This window comes from Cygnus olor, chromosome 8, assembly GCF_009769625.2.
Source record: "Cygnus olor isolate bCygOlo1 chromosome 8, bCygOlo1.pri.v2, whole genome shotgun sequence".
Lineage (NCBI taxonomy): Eukaryota > Metazoa > Chordata > Aves > Anseriformes > Anatidae > Cygnus > Cygnus olor.
This window is the reverse complement of record NC_049176.1, coordinates 7,185,634-7,203,237: the sequence shown is the minus strand read 5'-3', so window position 1 is coordinate 7,203,237 and position 17,604 is coordinate 7,185,634. Positions and strand designations below refer to the sequence as shown.

Genomic DNA, 17,604 nt, shown 5'->3' with positions numbered 1-17,604 from the left:
TGCTGAGGAGCACAGTGCCGTTCAGGGCTGCAGTCACCAACGCTGGAGCACAAGCGCCAGCAGCCCTATGGCTTTTCCTTCTGTTCTCGTTGTTCTACATTGCACCTGTATTGTATCAAAAATCAAATGTTTTTCAGATGCTTGCCATCATCCTAAGAGAGATTAAAGCAACAGCTTCCTGACCCAATTACAAGGTTTTGGTTTTCCCTCTTTTCATTTATGTATCTCATTATGGATAACACCTCTGTCTCTGGAATCAAACAAAATCCTGAGAAGGTAGTGTAGTAACCCCATAATTTTTGAACAAGGAAGTAACTTGGTCAACCTTGTTCCACTTGCATAAAAGTGACGTTAAAAACATCCCAACCACATTTGTATTTAATTTGTTTTTAATATATACATAAACCATTCAAAGGTGTGTCCATCCAAAGCTTACAACTATATCTAGCTAGTCACAGGTGCATGGGGGGGGATTTGGTGGCCTTTGTTTCCTATTTTTTTTTAAACAATTTGGAAAGTTCATTAGGAATGGTTCAGGTGTTTTTTGTTTGATTGTTTTTTCTCTTAAAAATTTGTCCATAAGTGACTTAGAGCTCTCTATACCCATTTCATAAATTTACCATGGACATATTAGAGTAGATCTGTGCTGCAGACTGAGAGGAGTTAGGGAAGCTATTCTAGTTCTGCAGTGGGGCAAAACCCACTTAGAGGAAGCAGGAAGATCCCTGGTGCCCACCTGAGCAAAGCTCTGCTGCCGTGGTGCCTGGTTTTAGCCACAGCCAGAGCACAGCTCTGCTGACTTATCTTTTATCTCACCAGAAGTCAGACCGGGCCAACATCAGTGTGAAAGCACTTTTTTTTTCTTGCCAGTGCAAGTATTGAAAGTAATTTTGACAATTTTTGGATTAAAATGCGTATTTCTGTCAAGCATGGGTTGTTTCTTTTCTCTTTGTAACCTTGTCTCAGTTAACAGAGCTGCAAGACAGGAATCCAGAGTTGTTAATTTTTGTTAGACTTCATAAACTTCTGTATAACTGCAGTGATATTATTTCCTTCAAAATACTACAAAAGTGAATTGTCGGAATAAACAGACCAATTCATAGCAGGCATACATAGATGGTCAAATTAAATATGTCCCTATCGAAAAGCTGTACAAAAAGGCAAATACTGTCTGTTATGACATGTAAGACATCAATGCACTCTTCAGTACAGACTATATATCCCATTTTGTGAGAAAGGCAATTAGGGAAATGCTGAAGAGGGACAGAAGAAATAGGAATACATTTAAAAAGATGTGACCTATGAGAACGGGTCACAGGAGAGAAGCCTGGAGGACATGATTACAGTCTTTCCTACCTAAAAGGGAACAGCAATCAAGAAAAACGATGCCAACAGTTGCATGCCGTAAATTCCACATGCAGCAGGCAAGACTGAAGCGAACTTTCCCAATTGCAGGATAATCAAATCTCCAGATCAGAACATTTTAATGAACAGATTAGATAAGTAACTGCTGGAGCGTGCCCAGGCTGCTGTTTCACAGCTGGCGTTACGCAGCCAGAGGGCAGTCAGCACCACCACCGGGGTACCTGCGGGGACCTCAGGTGATGGAGACGCAGGGGTCCCTGCCCGCCCTGGGGCTGGGGGCAGGCAGGGCACAGCTCCTGGCCGAGGCGAGCAGATGGCACCGCAGCTGGGGATTATCTGCTGCTCAAAACAAAGGCAGCCAGGCACCCAGCCCCGTTTGGTGCACGATCAACAACGCTGTCTACATTTCAGCTAGAAAATAGTTTACTCTCATTCTTTGAGATATCAAGCATCCACTCGATTTTCTGGTACTTACATAAGCATTTATTATTATGCTATTGAAGGCACTCATTCCTATATGGATAGACAGCCCCCATGCTAGAAATCATGTCTTGATTGTATACATAGCCATAGTTTGACTACCAGATTTTGGAGTCAAATCACTTTTTTTTTTTTTTTTTTTTTTTACTTGTAATTGAAGTATACTTAATATATTGGCAGTACAATACAAGGTAATAGTAATAAATGGATAATTAATAATATCATTTTTGTAGTAAAAGGGCTGAAGAAAAATAAAAAATGATTGCCTGCTAAACCTAAATTTTACAGCCAACTTCCCATAAAAGCACAGTGCAAGACAGGAACCTACTGCAGCAAAAGGGATACCACAAAAAGTCCTAGAAAACTCTTTCAACTGATCTTTCCTGACATACTACAACAAATAATGATTATTCTACAGTTCTTCACCCTGATGTTCATCTAGGAGAAGCTTAACTTTTTATGACAATAAGCTCACATTTAAAAAATGCCAAGGTTTAAAAAAAAAAATATATATATATATATAGTGCCAACTACCAAGCAACATGCATTAGTCCATTCCCCTCAACACTTAATATGCGACATATTCCTTCTAATAAATAACTTTGAGCGACAGCAGTCTAAGTGCCTTTGATCCTGCTACAGGGGGTTGCAGGCCAAAAACCTCTCAGTGACGCTTCTTTGTTTTCTTTATAATTCACATCTCAGCATTAAAAGAAAAAAAAACTGTTTAGACAATGCCTCAATCTCTAAGCAACGCTGATTATCTATGGTGGCCCAAAAAGGGAAGAAAGGCCCTGATATTTACATTTTCTACAGGAAGCCTCTAAACCTAATTGACTCATCTAGAGTCACAGGCAGTAGGCAGCAAACAGATAAGTGATGTGTATTACTTTCTAGATTGATATTACAGATTAATTTGTTGTTTTTCCAAGACTAACGTGTTTCAATCAGTCCTCACTGTTGTTTTCTCAGCCACTCACAGAGCCACGACACGTGAAAGCCCTCTCAGAGCAGCAAACAGTGAAACACCCAGATAAGCCTTTTCCCAACGAGATTCTTCTGTTTACTTTATATTGATTATATTTTAGTCACCCATAAAATGGGTCAACAGAAAATTTGCTTCTGCCTTTTGACAAACACGACAATAGACAAGGCTTCTCTGCAGGCAGCCTGGCAGGCGGTGACATGCACCACGCAGCTGCCACTCGGGCTCCAAAGGGCTCCTTTGGGCTGTGGCAGCAGCATGATGCTCTCCAGGCATCAACAAAGCAAGCCTGTAGTCGCTGCTGCTGCAACTTCAGGGTTAGGGCAGCGCCCGCCTGCCTGAAATCTCATCAACGTGGACAGAAATCAAAATATTTCTAGGGCTAAATAATTCTGTGGGTAGAAAAGGGGCATGGGCTGGGGCTGCTAACCCACTGTGTGTAATGTCCCCGCTCCAGGAGCTAAGGCTCAGAGGCAGAGCCCAGGCAAGGCACTTGCCTGGTGCGGTCTTCTCTGCTGGAAAGTGCTGTGCTTGAATAATTGTGGCCTGGGTGGATGCTAAGGGGAGAAGCTCCTTGTTTCTTTCTGCTCTTGCTTCCCTTCCCAAGGCTGAGCATACTGGAATCCTATTCCCTTAACCTTTCCTGGAATAAAGGCACAGACATAGCATCTTTAATTGCATTAGTCAGAGTCTGAAAGCAAGATGCATTCCTTCACAGTGGGAATACCAAAGGCTGGCTGCTCGCTGAAGTAGTTAAGCTCAGAGCTGCTCTAATTCAGATTCAGGCTGCCCGGAGAGCTACAGAAGGAGACAAAAGGCAGCATACATTGGTCATACTCTTTCCTCGACAGCTGTTGTTCTCCCGTGTTGGGGTTTCTAGCAGGGATGGTAGAGCACTTCATTAGCTTTGTTCCACAAGGAGGGCCCAGAATTTGACTGTAACACTTCACCTCCTTTCTTTCACTGTGAGTTAGAAGACATTGAAAACAACATAATTTGGCAGGGAGTCAAAGCAAGGACATAGAAAGATAGACAGTCATCAACCTGTGCGGATGCAAACAACTGTAATTTAAGTAACCTGCACTGATGAATTAATCACAGTACGGAATCCAAAACTCGCACTGTAATAATCTAGCCTTGAGAAAACATCTGTATGCAGCAGTAGCTTCAAGTGTGTCTTGCTAAGCTTTGTGACAACTCGTAGGTGCTTAAGCAGCCAAGTACTGCCCTTGCTGTGGCTAACCACCTGTGAACCTGAACAAAGTTAAGTGCCCACGCTGCAGAAAGATGAAAGCAGGGTCTGTAACCAGTAAAAAAGTCTGGGGTATAACTCACCAACCTCCTGAAAGCTGGAAACAGAACCTCAGAGTACGTCTGGAGCTATGCATGTCACCGTGCTGCTGCTTGGACATCAGCCAGGTCTGGTGCAGCAGTGGTGCAGCTGTGTTAGCACTGTGCTGAATCTCTCAGCGTGAGCTCTTGCAGAACATGTTAGCTGAGGCTCTGGGTCACGTTAACACAGCTGAATGGCACCTGGATTAGAGCTGACTCAAAGCATGAAAAAGGAGTTCTGTCTGTACCTAGCCATGTACATCTTGTTATTTATGCAGGCATTTTTCCAGGGTCTCTCTTAAATGCAGTGCTAAATATCCCACAACAATCCACTGATGATCCCATTTTGGTGGGGTGGAATAGGAAAGTGGAGCTCAGGATTACATGCACAGTTCTGGAAATGTTGATTACGTGCCACAGAAGATGTAATTCAGTTGCAACAGCCAAGATATGGAGTCTACAGGCCATGTAGCATGCAGTTCCTCTTTGAGTCTGAGGACTCCAAGAGCTTTGAGATGGGAAAAGACACTGCTGAAGTCTGATACAGTGTACAGCAGTCCAAACTGTAGCTGCTCTTCTCCAGCAGCCCCTTACCTTCCTTTGATGCCCTAATGTATATTGTACAGAAAGAAGATGCACCAAGTCTCCTAAGCTAAGCAAACAGAGGTTGCATAACAGGATAGCAATGACAACGAGGGAAGAAGCCAGAGAATGGCATCGATATATCAGAAATTACATCAGTAATGTTGAATGGAAAGATGATGCGTGTGGCCCTTGTAGGCTCTGTCCCAATTCAGCCTACAAAACAATAGTTAAAGTTGAAAGTAAAGCTATCTTCAAATGTAGGAAAATATGAAGAATGCGTTGGTGGGAATGATAAACCAAAACTCTTTGCTATCTACTCGCATACTTATTTGGAGCAGTATATCTCATGAGAAGAGACAGAAAATAGGTGCCTCTACAATACAACTGCAGAAAGTAAATCTGGACAACATTTCGTAGGACTCACCAATTCAAACTTTCTAGCTAAACGCATTCCTTCTCTCACATTAAAGACTGCTGACATTTGTATGTCTTTATTCACTAATGGTACTGAACATTCTGCAAGCCTCTATCTGTGTAAAAACGCCCTCTGCTTGATGTAACAAGAATTATCTGTACTGTTCTCTCTTGAGTATGTCTTAAATGTCTGATTCAATTTAGTCTAACATCCAGCCGTTCTAGAGCTCATGGCAAAGTGCAAGAAGAGCGAGGTGGCTAAAATCAATTGTTATTTCTGCATTCAAATGACTGATTCCAAAGAACACTGAAGAACAAGTAGACATCCCAGAACTTCCGCCATTGTCTATGCTAGTGACAAGTGAAAAGACAGAGTATTTAGGTGAAAACTTCATGCAATTAAACATAAGAAAAGATTGACACTAAACACCTTTGGGGAATCTTTCCAGCAGACCAACCTAATAACCCAACAAGTGATGGAAAGAAAGAAGAGGCTGCAGTTCTGCACACATAGCAGAACAAAAACAGTCTATCACTGTGGTTATGTTCTAGCCTGAAAACCATAAGAGCTCCTTCAGATACTGCACTTCGTTGGGGGAAAATGCACATTTACTCAAATTCATATGGCCACTTTCTGTCCTTGAAGATCTCTGTAAGCATTCTCACAGTCCAGTGACTTATGAAAACTGCTTAGAGTAGACCTCCTGCATCCCCCAGCTCCCAATTGTTTTGCTGCAGTAAGTGATCCATATGTTGTAGGTACTTCCAATATTCCGTGTATAGCATTCAACAGAGCTGATTTCAGTTTTACTTAATCTGGTTCACCTTTAAAAGTCCACTGGTTTCAGTGAAGATGCTGCTGTGCTGTCCAGTTAGGGCCAGCATGGCTTTTCTTTACATAACAGAAAATTTGTGGTTGCAATCAGGAGTGGCTTCTTTTCAAGCAGGTGGAGAATGATGTTCTTTGAGATACTTGTGATGAATCAGAAATAGGACTACACTTATTAATCTTCACTAAAGAATTTGACTGGCTGGCAGCATTGCTCTCTGCTCATTGTATCTAAACTCTTAAATTAAGCAGTAATCTCCATTACTACTAAAACCAAATGGATGCTGTTATCATAGAATGATAGAATATCCCGAGTTGGAAGGGACCCATAAGGATCATCTAGTCCAACTCCTGGCACCGCACAGGTCTGCCCAAATTTCAGACCATGTGACTAAGTGCACAGTCCAATCGCTTCTTAAATTCAGACACACTTGGTGCAGTGACTACTTCACTGGGGAGCCTGTTCCAGTGTGCGACCACCCTCTCGGTGAAGAACCTCTTCCTGATGTCCAGCCTAAACTTCCGCTGCCTCAGCTTAACACCGTTCCCATGGGTCCTATCACTGGTGTTTACGGAGAATAGGTCGCCTGCCTCTCCACTCCCCCTTGCGAGGAAGTTGTTTGTAGACTGCGATGAGGACTGTTATTGGACTTTACAGGAATTTCTGTATAGCATACATGGCAACCAGTTAGAAACTTTTGCATTCTGAATTGTATCTTTATTTCTTCAGGCTTGCATAGAAATATACTGCTTTAGCAGAAATCCACATGATGACCTGCCAATGCTATTTAATTATGCCTCAGTGAGACTTGCAGTGTCACCTTCTCTACAGACAGAGGAAGCCTTCTCTTACTTTTATTAACATAACTATAAACGCTTGGATAACAGAGACTGATTTTCCTGTCTTCTTTTAACCTTGCACATCTTTTACGCCATGGCCCTGAATCAGCCCAAGGAATGCTGGGTCCTCACGGGTGACTGCGTCTTTTCTGCAGTCACTGATGAGCACCAGCACTTCTGTTAACCATAGGCACGAGGTTACACATGCTTACAGTGAGCCTGGTTTCTAGGATATAGGTGATTTTTAAATAAATCATTATGGACAGTTATGAGGAACTAACATACCATCGGTAATAGGTGCTAAGCTTTCTGCTCTAGTTGACACTGCTTTGAGCAAGTGGGTTGGACTGGATCACCTCCAGGAGCCCCCTCCAACCTCATCTGTTCCGTGATTCTTTCCTGTGAGCCACTTCAAGTTGAGCTGAGGCCATTACTGTGGTGCTAGTATAGCAGTCACTTCAGGGCCTAAATCAGAAAAGCCATCCAACCAACCCTGGAACATTTATTAACATTCAGTAACAAAGAGATTATTAGAGCTTGCAGGAAGCTGGTTAGTGACAGAAAAAATGGGGGATGGAAAATAAGATGGGAAAAGAAGATTCTGAAATATATCTCAGACCTCATTTGAAAAAAAAAAAAGGTGCAAGAAAAAACAGTTACTAGCTTCATACAAAAATCCAGAATCTCCACTCCATTACCACTTTAGTGCAGACTTGGTACAATACCTCTTCAGTCCCCCCGCAGAGCAGTAGAAATGCAAACAGTCCCGAATGCAAACACAGTCCCCCCAAGCTCAGAAATGTATCCTGACATCAAGGCTGACAGTCTTGAGACAGGGGAAGCTCCTGCAGAACATAGTAATGAATGCTCAGCTGCCCCAGGAACATCTGCAAAACCTGCCACTTGCCTTTTAAAAAAAATTGAGTGCTTTTAAGATCTTGACCTTGATGAGAGGTCCAGTGATTCAGCCTTTCATACTGCAGTCATGCCCTATTCCAGCTATTACATGCCTCATTTCTGTTAATCTTCTCTAATTAGTTCTGCTTCTCAAGTGAAGTCTTTGAATCTAACATTTTCCTGTGCTAATAGTGAGGGCTTTGCTTTCATGTTCAAGGTCAGACTGGCGTTTCACCCTGTAAAACTCATTTGTCCTCCCAGCACTTACAGCTAAATATTGAGTTTAAGTTTAGTCTCTCTCAAAGAATTTTACTGACTTTCAAGTTATTGTTAAAGTTGTGAATGTGCTAAAAGCTAGCACAGTCATGCAAGTGTAGAGGAATAGGCTCCTTTTGGATTATTTCTTCTCCTTGCAAATACACAGATTTTTTTCCCATAGAAGTATCTTCATTTTTTTACTCAAGAGGCATTTGTTTTTACAAAACATAAGTAGATTGAGCGTCAGTGTGTAAGTAGGCAGCATCTCATTTTTACAGGTGAGAATCCTGAGTTCAAGAAGGGTGAGGTGAATACCTCTTGTTCAGTGGGAAAGCTGTGAATACAATCCAAAATTATCTTCCTGTTCCACGTTCGAGCTACTAAATTTAGACCTTACATTTCTCACTTCATATGTTATAAACACATGCTTATATATATATATATATATACTTACATAGGAAGGGAGACACTTTTCCAGATTTGTAATGAGCCTGAGAGAAACTTGAGACCTATAATATAGCAAGCTTTCTTTTTTATACAATTATTATTTATTCATTCTTGCAATAAATATAGCCAATCCTTGTGTGCTGTTTTCCATTGCTAACTGGAACAATTTCCTTTGCACACCACTTTGATAACTCTTAGCCTTCTTTTATGAAGGGATCGATGCACTCTCTAGTCACATGCCATCCTACAGTCTTCCCTTTCTGAAGACTGGTGAGATGCAGCAATTTCTAGAGGCATGCAATGGCTGAGGTGTGAACACTAATGGGAGGATGCATCTGAGGCACTCTTCTCCAGCTGATGCTCGACTCAAAATGGCAGATTATTTTCAGGTTAAAAAGAATTTGTCCAGGCAAGGGGGAAACTCAACATTCAGAAATATATGACTTAGGGTACAATAAGTTTAAGCAGCTTACTTAGAGCACTGCTGCTGCAGCTATGGACAAAATTTGCAGTTCATCTTAAAAACATCACCCAAGTTTGATGTTTTTAGATTTAATGTGGTCATACATAGCAAATAGACATAATACAGGAATAGGATGACATTAAACTATCAAGTGTTTTAAATGGTTACTTTCAGTTATTTCATAGGCAACAGGTCAGAAAAACCTGCTAACTATTCAACCTTCTTCCTTACAATAAAATAATAATAAATATGTAAATGAGATATTCAGGAAATACTTAGCAGTTTCACCTTTAAATAGCCCACTCCCAATTCTCATATCTGAAAATACTACCGACAAAGCATTTTGAAAGGCTTATGGTAACGTAACCCTGGAAACTGTAGGAGTGTTTTTTGTGTTTGTTTTTTTTTTTAAACCTCTTCAGTGGGATTTATAAAGACATTCAGAAATCACTAAAAATGTTTTTTTCCCCCCAGAGTTCAAATGAGAAAAAGCACCGTACACACGCATAAAGAAAAAAAAAATCATAGACTCACTGTGATATCAGTGCTTCATTTTAAAAACTGGAAACTATTCTAAAAGTGAGCTGCACCTCACCCTGAAAGAGCCTTTTTGAATCCCTGTTCTTTGACTATTGAGAAAGCGTTCTTGTTACAAACTAGAAGCTTAAATCAGAATGGTGTCCAATTGATAGGGAACAGTCTAGAAAATACGGGACTGGATTTAGGTAGGAAAAGCACCCTCGCAAATTGTTTTTTTCAGTCAAACTCCAAGTTGTCACCCAGACGTGTTCACGCAATAACCTAGATATCCCCACTTTCTTCTCTCCTGTTTATGGTGACAATGATTTTGTCACAGAAATATTTTTTTCTATGGAGCACTGAGTACTGACAGTTTTCTCTTTCCCTACTTCAAAGCATTACCCTTATATATTTGCCTTGACACTGTCTTCACATCATCTTGACATTGTTCTGACACTTACGAAGACTCAATCACTATAGCAAGCAGCCATGGCAATGCAGAGAAGGAAATTGTTATGAAAATTGTTAGGGAACTGTGAAGAATTGTATACTAGCAAAAAGAAGATCTTGCTTTTTCAAAATCATATTCCAAGTAGATTTTAATAAAAGCTGCTTTATGAAAGCTTCAGCCAAGGCTGGCAAAAAAACAGCTCAAAGAACTCAGTTGGCAGTTGTGGATTCCGTACCTGAAGTTCAGATGTTGAAGTGACAGCCACTTTCATTGCTCTGAATTCAGGTCCTTTACGAAAGCAACATCAGCTCACCTCCTGGGGCACGCAGCCTGCTAGAATAGCATGAGGTGTTGACTTGAGGAACTCCTCAGAAACTAATTTGCAGCCCTCTTCAGGGCAGCCAGAAAAAAAAGATGAAAAGATGAAAAAGAGTGGCTGGAGTGTTACTGCCCTTTGCTAATAATAAAACACAACTTACAGATGTAGCCTAGAAAGAAAGTATTGCCTATCAATCGATCTAACAATTGTTGAATGTTGTTGTAGGAGGCAAAAAAATCAGCATGTGTGAAGTAACTAGGAAGTTTTATGTACCAAATAATCTAGGAGTGGGGGGAAAAAAAAAAGCAAACTACGTTTAGTGAAACTCTGCTCAAAGAATCTGCTCAAAGAAAAGAGAGAAAAAAGTTTTGAAGGGCAGGTGTACAAGTCTGAAAGAATCTTGGTATCCCGTGCATCAGTATTGCTTGTACATGCAGATAAAGCCCTCAACACTCCTGGAAGGCATTGCTTAGCCAGGCACTTAGAAATAAAATCAGGTCACTATAGCAACTCCAAAAGTAAAAACATTAACATTTGGCATTTTTTAGGTGCCAGAGAGCAATAAACACATAGAAAATATTGACCATTTGAAAAATTGTCAACGTGCCTGAGATTTTCAGTATTTTAAAAAGTTGGGAACAAACTTTTAGGTCTATGTTTGTACAATAGCTAGGACAACAGATTTCAGGAAATTCACCGATGTCAATAAACGTAGGTGAAAGTAGGTAAAGAATAGACCCAAACCTGGAAATCTGGAGCTACTCTGAGGATCTCAATCACATTTTTAGTGAAGCTCATGATGACCAATTTCTTAACTGTTTTGTGGACTTCTTAATGGAACAATTTCTTAACTGTTTTGTGGGTAGGTACAGACACAATGAAGTGCTTAGAGACCACATACGTTTTTGACAAGTCAGGCTTTAGTTATTTTGCCAAATGGCTGAAACACATCAATTTGAATAAGAATTCTGATCATTAGGAATCACATTATTCCCCCCACACACACGCACAAGAGATCTCTGCACACAGGCAGCTTTGATACTAATCCAAATGTCTTAGTACTTTTAAGAACACCTAGTTAATACAACAACTCCTTTATAGAACTATATGATACTTGCATACAATCCGCATCTTACCTGAAAAGCCCAGTGAAAACACATCTACCGCAAAGCAGAGCAGAGCCCATCGGCAGGGCAGACTGCATCGCCCAGCAGGTGACACGCAGCGGTTCCTGTAGGTCAGACAAGCATGAGTTCTCCACTACAAGCATAGCTCTCCCTCTCCTGCTCCATTACTGCAGCTTGCTTTCTTGCCCCTAAGGTAGCTAAGGAAGGGAGGTAGTCTGAAGCTTGGTTCCCTTTGCTGCAGAGCCCCAGGCCTCCCTCAGAGAAGCTCTGTGCCTCGTGATCCAGGTGAACAAGTAGCTCTGTGTAGAGCAGAGCACCAAATTGCCTGGGTAGGGCCAGCTGCCTCAGTGCTCGGGACAGTAGAGCTGGCAGCTAGGCACTAACTTCTCCTTGCAGAGCATAGGTTCTTCACTAAAGCCTCCCAAACTGCAGGACTAGCCTGCCAATGGATGCCTGAATAACCAGATAGCGGCTCAGGCTCCAGAGCTACAAGAAACCTCAGCCACCCCCCACCACCCACCCCATTAGCATCCTAATGAGCCAAGGAGGGGCAAGGGAGCAAAAGTGCTGATTTGTAATCTGCTGACTAACCTGCAGCTGGCTCTGTGTAGCTGCCCCAACAGGTATCTGCCCCAGGTTGCTGATAAAGTTAACATTTTGGTTTCTCGAATGTAAGCCATACATGCTGTACATGGAAAATATAGTGATTCGTGCATCTAAGCAGGTATATTTATCACAGCAAGGTGAAGAAAATGTTAGTAAAAATTTCTTGCTGCAACAGAATATACAGAAATAAAACTCTCCTAGTCAACAAATGTAATTTCTGTTGATAGTAGATGACAAAAATAAATCAAAATATGTAATTATGGACATACAATACTAAGAGTAAACTGGGCATGCACAACTACAAATGGATGCTCATCAGTTTATTGCTATTTGCCACAGCTGCCATCAATTTTGTGGCAAAATTCTTTTGTTCAAACATGATGACTAAAGCACAGGAAAGACAAAAGCAGAACAGAAGCAAAATTAGTCTAAAGTATTATTAGCAGAAACAATATGCTTCCATTTATCCAGAGGTAAAATTAAGCTTTAAATACAGATATCTGAGATCACATGATGAAGCATGGCTCTATGCAATTAATAAATAAGACACAAAGGAGAGGGCCCCACACAAGCACAACCACTTTTGAACCGTATATTTTATACTCCAAATGCTGCATTGGATGGTGTTGCTGTAACTGCCCTGGCAAGTTAAAGGACAAACATTTTAGTACTCCCTTCTTAAGCTGTTATGCCTATGAGCTCCCTTGATTATTAATGGAATAATATTTGTTAAAGTAGTCTACCATGGTCAAATCAATACCAAAGCGTCTTGAAAAGACACCACAGCTGACCCTTTAAGATATTTTGTTCCTTTCAAATGAGACACCATTTTAGGAGCACAGTGGCAGTGCCTTGTTCTGTCCAAGACTGTCCATAATTAATCCCACCGATCAAAGGAAATGTGATCCTAAGAGAAAATGTCTTTTGAGAATCCCCAGGTGCTAAGTACCGCGAATTGCTTCCCAATCTGTTCTGCAGCCTCTCAGCACAGTATGCTGTGTGGTGCCCTTTGGGATCATCAAACAAGCCCCATCGTGGAGCTCTCGGCCAAAATACCCCCCGTGAGACAGTCATTAGATATTTATCACATATTTATTATTGCCATCAAATCTTTCTTATTTTTTTCTGGTCAGCCCTTTATTATTACACGGATCTCATTTATTTATATAGCATAATTTAATACAAAGTAGGGGCAGAATCCTGCCCTATAACGTCCTCTGTACTGGTAAGGCAGGATAGGTATCACTGTGAGAAAGGGCTCTGCACCCAAAATACAGTATTCTTTCTCCCTGTGTCCTGTGAGAGGATTTGTGTGACACAAGGCTCCACTGTCACTGCAGCAGGGAGGGATAAAGCATATCTCCAGGGGAACAGCAGTCCAGAGCAGCTTCATTGTCCCCTGGATCATTCTAGAGCGTGAGCATTTCAGCACAGCTCTGGAGGCATCTGGGTTACGCTGCCAGGCTGGTGCCTGGTGACCCTGTATCTTGGGGCTACAGCTACTACAGTCACTTTCACCAAGTTCCTGTAACTTCCCACTGCTGCCTGGCAAACCCCAGTCTGCTTTGGCTAAGGTCTCAGAGGAAGAGAAGAGGAATGACTGGAAAAGATCTATGGTAGGAAAGGGAATTGGGAAAGGAAGGAGAGAGGAGTCAGATCTGTTGCTTACATAAATAAAATAGAGGAATTAAATGAGATTATGAACAGAGAAAGTAAAAAACTCCTCCCCACAAAAATGATAGCACTATACTGATTGCTACTATATAGTGTTTAGTCATGCCTTAAAATTTTATACCCTTTTACTGGCAAATGCCACGCTGCTCTAATTTTGATGAAGGATTGCTGGATATTTTTCATTTATAAGAGGTATTTAATGCCCTAGTGGCAGGAGTTTTTTATGCTAAAACACATCCCCTCATTAGGCTTATTGAAATAATTTGCCTTTTAGTGATATTCCTCTAATGTGAGAGGAATTATTCCTTAGTGTTCCCCACAGAAGGCTCCTGGGCATGCCCTGATGCTGGTGAATCTTGTTTTTCCATACCTCTACAATAAACACCTCACAAAGTTTTCAGAGAAAGCCCTAATGGCAGAGGGGATTTTCAATTCCTATTCTTGCTGTTACTTTGGGCCGGGTGACTCCCGCGAGCGTCGGCCCTGAACCCTGGCAGCCAGATGCCCGGAGAGGGAATGTGCTCTGGGCCTGACAGGCAACAAGTTGCAGAAAACATCCCATACTTGAGCTGTGGGCAACCACACAAAACCGAAGACGAGCTTGTGATCTGTTACCTCGAGGAAACTTCAGGATAAAAGGCCAGTCTGACATCCCACTTCTCTGTGAGGACAGGTTCCTGATGCTTTGAGTTAGAATAGAGACATTAGTGCTGTAAAGAAATCAACTGCCTTGGAAAACACCTTTGGCTATGGCTGTACTGCTAAATGATCCGGCACTTCTACAGATGATATATCACAATACTGAAGTTTCCAAGCACCAGGCATAAAGATGGGGGGTTGTAAACAAAAAATATCTCTCAGGTCTTTTCTGTTATTGTGTAGGAGTGAGGGAAGGAGAACTGTCCTTCAGTAGAGCATCTGGACTAGAGTGGCACATACAGCCTTGAACTCTGGGGAAACATCAGGTGACCCAGCCAGCCCGAGCTGTGCTATGACACAAAAATATGCCAGGGCTGATGATGGCAGAGGCCCTCCAGCCCTGCCTGGCCTGGCAGGGGCACGAGCTCAGCAGCTCGCTTTACTGTGAACACCACTACACAGACCAGTCATCGTGCTCTGCTCTGAAGTGAAAGGAAGCCAAACAAACCACAGGAATAACCATGTGATAAAACCAGCTCTTTATCTGTACAGGATGGTAAATGTCAAACTGGGGACTTTGTAACTCCACTCTAGTAAGAGTTCTGATTTTCCTAGCAGCCTCCAGAAGTTCACGAATATCTCTCTGTGGAAAAAGAGTTTCCGTTGTCCCTCAAACTCCATTCAAGACAAGTTCTCCTATGACAGAGAAGACAATATGAGTTTTATTTATTTTTTCTCTCTCAGCTTTTTGTTTCATTTGATTACACTGCATTGCAATCAGATGCAATTGAGTCCTAGGTGTCTTCGAGCAAGAGTTTGGCCAGTCCTATCTAGGACTGTAGTATGGGCAAGGAAAGGGTGGTAGCTGTTAGGGAAAGTTGGAATGACAGCCCTGCAGTGTGTTGGGGGTCAACATACAGTTTTGCCATTAATAAGCAAACCGTTCTTGAAAAAAAGAGGACAGGAAACCATGATGGTCTGCAGACCAAGACTAGTCTGAAATTTAATTTCATGTGGCTTAGAGTCTTCTTAGGATCTGTTTCTGAACTTACTCTAGAAGTAAGACATACCCTCCTCATGTAAAGCCATGAACTAAATCTTTCATCATCAGTTTCAAGTCAGAATATTTTTAGGAGGCCACAATATGCCTACCTTCTGCTACTCTTGGAGGTGAGGGAAGCTACCACAGAGGTCACCTTGGAGCAGTGACCATGGTGGAGCTTCACTCTTACCTGAAACTGTAGCATTCTCTCCTACTGGAAAACCCCACATTGTAGCATCCTTCTCTCAGGTCTATGACTGATTTTTACCTGTGGGAGGTCAGTAAGAGCAACTGGTACAGATCACGACCATATCATCATTCTCCACCAATCTCAAGGTGATGGTTTTGGCCTCACTGGTAGCAGCTCTCAGCATCAGAGCTCAGCAGGTGGAGTTTCTGGTTGCGCCAGTCTCCCCATTCACCTGTAGCCTGCCCTGCAATACAGGAGCTGCAACTTTCCTCAAGTAGTCTCTAAATCCCAATTCATGATTATCTCGTGTAAGGAAGAAGTCATAGCTGATTTCTATACAAAAGGATTTAGTAAATAACAGAAAGGGCTAGGATGTGAACTCCCCTATGAAGGTTACTACTCTGCAGAAGACTGACTTTGATTCCTCTGCACTCTGTACATTGTAGCTGCACTGAGGCTTTCTTCTGATTCATGTAGCATTTAAATCACTGCGCTCTGTGTATCCAGCAAAATAATGCTAATCTGCCCCAGGGCTGATTGTTTTTTAAAGTCTGAAGAGACTAGAGAAGCAGCATCATGATTTTGATACAAGAGTGCTGTTACATTGCATGAAACTGAAATTGTGTGAGAAAAGGACTATACATTCAGCGAGCCTGGAGGGACAGCATGCGCTCCGGTGGCTGTGTCATCAGTGCGACGCTAGTCAAAAGTTGGAGCTGATCTTGTTGTTCTGCTGCATTTTGTTGACTTCAGCAAAGTTTAGTCCTCAGCTGTGTTACTGAGAACCTACTGGAGGCAGTCCCCACATCTGCGCACATCAGTACACAGCTCTGAACTTAGAAACTTTAAAACATTCGCTTCCTTACAGACTTCAAAGCAAGCATTGCAAGCCAGCTAGAGGATGGAATAAATCTATAAAACCCTTATGCACTGTCCTGGTTTCAGCTAGGACAGAGTTAATTTTCCTCCTAGTAGCTGGTAGGGTGCTATGTTTTGGATTAGGATGAGAAGAGCGCTGATAACATGCTGATGTTTTAATTGTTGTAGAGCAGTGCTTACACCAAGCCAAGGACTTTTCAGCTTCTCGCTCTGTCCTGCTAGCGAGCAGGCTAGGGATGCAGCAGGAGCTGGGAGGGGACAGACCCAGGACAGCTGACCCAAAGTGGCCAAAGGGGTATTCCATACCATCTGACGTCATGCTGAACAATATATAGGGGTGGCTAGCCGGGGTGTGGGGGGCCGGCTGCTCGGGGATAGGCTGGGCATCGGTCAACGGGTGGTGAGCAATTGCATTGTGCATCACTTATTTCGTACACATTATTATTATTATTATTATTATTATTATTATTTTCCTGTCTTAATAAACTGTCTTTATCTCAACTCACAGGCTTCACTTTCCTGTTTCTCTCCCCCATCCCAGAGAGGGAGGGGGGAGGGTGAGCGAACGGCTGTGTGGTGTTTAGCTGCCAGCCGGGCTAAACCACAACATGCACTTTGTCATGGTTTTCGCCCCTGTTCTAGTGTATGTTAAAAAACATCATTTTCTAAATGTGTGTTTTGTTGCTAGAGGTTTGGCTGTGCAGAAAGGATATGGCATGTCTGACACAATATGCCTCAATGGCATCTTCTGGTTATCCAGATGCTGTAAAAATAAGTGCTTGTGCAGACAATGTTGACTGGAAGTAATCAAAACCTGGCTGTCAACATATGCCTGTTCATACACCTGACCATAACATTTTCCCTATGATTTACCAGCATTTGACCAATGAGCTTACACCTATTTTCCGGAAGCAAAAATTTAACCATGACTTATGGAAATGAAAATCTAAGATTCTGAATCTGTGACTAACAAAGTGGATGTGAAAATATCCCTCACCTAAGGAGAAATTCTTGCCGTATATTACAGATTTTGATGCATTTCTAACGCTGAGGCCTTTAAACGTATCCAGTTTTGACTGGGAAAAAGAAATCACACCTGAATGGGTGTTACAAACATTTGCAGCTATGTACCTTTATGTGCTAGTGTATGCCTTCTCATATTAAGAAAAATATTAAGAGGCAATATTAAGAAGGCCACCGAGCTGAGCCCCTGGCAGCAGGAGCCAGGAGCCCAGCAGCAGCCGGAGCCACAAACCACTTCTG

General features: G+C 42.1%; 1 protein-coding gene and 2 long non-coding RNA genes across 10 annotated transcripts in view; 1 reads left to right on the top strand and 2 right to left on the bottom strand.

Annotated features, from left to right (window-relative positions):
• CRB1 (crumbs cell polarity complex component 1) overlaps window positions 1–17,604 on the top strand; it is a 106,473-nt gene that overhangs the window by 5,535 nt on the left and 83,334 nt on the right. The window contains exon 1 of one of the 6 annotated variants that reach the window (XM_040565509.1): window positions 12,486–13,533. The exons of the other annotated variants lie outside the window; for them this stretch is intronic. The gene's annotated coding sequence lies outside the window, so the exon portion shown is untranslated. Of the gene's footprint in view, window positions 1–12,485; window positions 13,534–17,604 lie in introns of those variants that run through there. 6 annotated transcript variants of the gene reach the window in all.
• Window positions 1–17,604, bottom strand: part of LOC121073934 — an 87,435-nt gene that overhangs the window by 16,488 nt on the left and 53,343 nt on the right. The window lies entirely within an intron of this gene.
• LOC121073933 lies at window positions 7,483–16,365 on the bottom strand. Of its 2 annotated transcripts, XR_005822016.1 has the most exons (4): window positions 15,463–16,365; window positions 14,207–14,926; window positions 11,321–11,415; window positions 7,483–7,675 (listed from the first exon to the last, which is right to left on the bottom strand). It is a non-coding gene; the product is annotated as an uncharacterized LOC121073933 (long non-coding RNA). The 2 variants fall into 2 exon arrangements; XR_005822015.1 differs by having other exon boundaries at window positions 14,207–16,365.